Source organism: Manacus vitellinus, unplaced genomic scaffold (genome assembly GCF_001715985.3).
Source record: "Manacus vitellinus isolate BGI_N305 unplaced genomic scaffold, ASM171598v3 scaffold_208_pilon, whole genome shotgun sequence".
Classification (NCBI taxonomy): Eukaryota; Metazoa; Chordata; class Aves; order Passeriformes; family Pipridae; genus Manacus; species Manacus vitellinus.
This window is the reverse complement of record NW_021939463.1, coordinates 40,066-42,611: the sequence shown is the minus strand read 5'-3', so window position 1 is coordinate 42,611 and position 2,546 is coordinate 40,066. Positions and strand designations below refer to the sequence as shown.

Genomic DNA, 2,546 nt, shown 5'->3' with positions numbered 1-2,546 from the left:
GAGGTGTCCAAGGAACGACTGGACGCGGCACTCAGTTACTTTTTTGGGGTTTTTTTTTCAACTCATTTAGGTCGGAAAACGCTTCCAAAACCCTCAAGTCCTCGCCCCCGGGACGAGCAGCCGCAGTTTTGGTCAAAGCAGGTGGAAAAAGGGAGCTCAAACCCCCCGTGGCCGCCGAAAACAAGGGCAGAGCTCCCCAGAGCTCCCGCAGAGGACGGGGCTGTGCTTGCAGGGTGTCGACATCCTCCCTCGGGGCTCACATCCTCCCTCGGGGCTCACATCCCCCGGGTGCTGACACCCTTCCTGGCCCCCCCGCGCCCTCGCAGGACCCGCTGGCGAGGGTGGAGGGAAGGGAGGGGGAGCTCCAGGCTCGGGCCGGGCCGGGGAGCTGCGCTGGAGCCGAGCTGGGGGGTCATTCACACAACCAGTGAGTAGATGGGGGGTCATTCACACAACCAGCGAGTAGATGCTCTTCTCCTCCACCTCCTGCCCCCCCAGCACGGTGCTGCCCATCTTCTCGTCGTCCGTCTGCAGGGGCAAAGGGACACGAGCTCTGCTGGGCTCGGGGCAGCTCGTCCCTCCTCCCCGGGGGAGGGACCCACGGGCTTCGTCCCCGAGGAGCAAAGTGGAGACCCCCCTGTCCGTACCCTGAGCTCCAGGGGTTCTGTGTCTCACCCTGTTCCGTGTCCTGAGCTCCAGGAGTTCCATGTCTCACCCTGTTCCATGTCTCACCCTATTCCATGTCTCACCCTATTCCATGCCCTGAGCTCCAGGGGTTCCGTGTCTCACCCTGTTCCATGTCTCACCCTGTTCCATGTCCTGAGCTCCGGGGGTTCCATGTCTCTCCCTATTCCATGTCTCCCCCTATTCCATGTCTCTCCCTATTCCATGTCTCACCCTGTTCCATGTCTCCCCCTGTTCTGTCTCCCTCTATTCCATGTCTCTCTCCCCCTGTTCCATCTCTCCCCCTATTCCATGTCCCACCCTATTCCATCTCTCCCCCTGTTCCATGTCTCCCCCTATTCCAGGTCTCCCCTATTCCATCTCTCCCCCTATTCCATCTCTCCCCCTATTCCATCTCCCTCTATTCCATCTCCCCCTATTCCATCTCTCCCTATTCCATCTCTCCCCCTATTCCATCTCTCCCCCTATTCCATCTCTCCCCCTATTCCATCTCTCCCCCTATTCCAGGTCTCCCAGCTCCCGGGAGATGGACACGAGTCCCCCCTCACCTGTGCTGGAGCCTTGACCGTGGCGTAGATGGTTGTGGAGTTCTCCCCCCTCGGGTTGTCTCTTGTCGCGTTCGGGACGTTCTGGGGGGGGAATAAAAAGGGTTTAAAAGCGTTTTTGCAGGGCTGGGGGTCGGCAAAGAGACCCCAAAGCCAGAGATCCTTTGATGACCCACCCCTGGGAGTGCTGCCCCATCCCTGGCAGTGTCCCAGGCCAGGCTGGAGGGGTTTGGAGCGATTTGAGCTGGTGGGAGGTGTCCCTGCCCGTGCCAGGGGTGGCACTGGATGGGTTTTAAGATCCCTACAAAACCACCCCAGCCCATGGCTCTGGGATTCTCTGCCCCCTCCCTCTGGATGGGGAGCCAAGATTTCGGGGGCAGAGCCCTGGGGGGTGCCCTGGGAAGCCCAGGCCGTGCCAGCTGCCCCTGGGCCCTTCCCGGCACTGGCACATCCTCTTCCAGCTCCCAAAAACCCCAGGAGACAAAGCCAGGGGTTGTGACCCCCTTGCCCTGCTGGGGCAGCCCTGCTGCTCTGCCCTGATAAGGGGGCTGTGCCCGGCCCGGTATCCAGCCAGGGAGGGAAAACACTGGAATTATCGGGGCTGAGCTTCCCGGGGCCCAGGGCTCTGCTTTGGGGTCAGGGCTCTGCTTTTGGGCTCCAGGGCTCTGCTTTTGGGGTCCAGGGCACTGTATTACTGTACTAATCAACATTATTAATTACTATCGATAATATCGATAATATTTGTATTGTTAACTATTAACATTAATAATGTTTATTAATAAAATTAATGTAGTATGATAAATTATATTATACCATATATTTATATGGTTATTTATATATTTATATAATATTTATACTATGATACTACACTATTTACACCATTTTATACCAGCAGTTTTTAGCTTTTACACGTGCAATAAATAACCCTGACGAAGATCTTTCATCTGTTCCCTCCTTTGTCACAATAAATAATTCAGTTCACACAAACAGACCTGATGTGCCACCGTCAGAGGCTGTGGGACAAAATGATTTCATCCCAGAGCTCTGTAATTCCCGGAATTCGAACCCAATCCCGGGCTGAGGTGGGATCCAGCCCCCCTGGCCGGGCTCACCTGGCAGGGGTTCACCTGGGCGTACACGGTGGTCAGCTCCTGCCGGGCCCCTGCAAGAGGGAAGAGCAGGAGGTTGGGAGGGAGAGGCTGCAGAGGATCCCCCTGGGCAGCCCCTGGATGCTCCTGGCCCAGGGAAGGAGGGAATTCCGGCCACAGGTGCCCAGGGAAGGAGGGAATTCCAGCCACAGGCTCCCAGGGAAGGAGG

At 57.1% G+C, this 2,546-nt stretch overlaps 1 long non-coding RNA gene across 1 annotated transcript; it reads right to left on the bottom strand.

Moving 5' to 3' along the window:
* Positions 1 to 378: 378 nt before the first annotated feature.
* LOC103762587 lies at positions 379 to 2,386 on the bottom strand. The gene is made up of 3 exons (XR_001920585.1): positions 2,342 to 2,386; positions 1,233 to 1,313; positions 379 to 528 (listed from the first exon to the last, which is right to left on the bottom strand). It is a non-coding gene; the product is annotated as an uncharacterized LOC103762587 (long non-coding RNA).
* Positions 2,387 to 2,546: the final 160 nt, after the last annotated feature.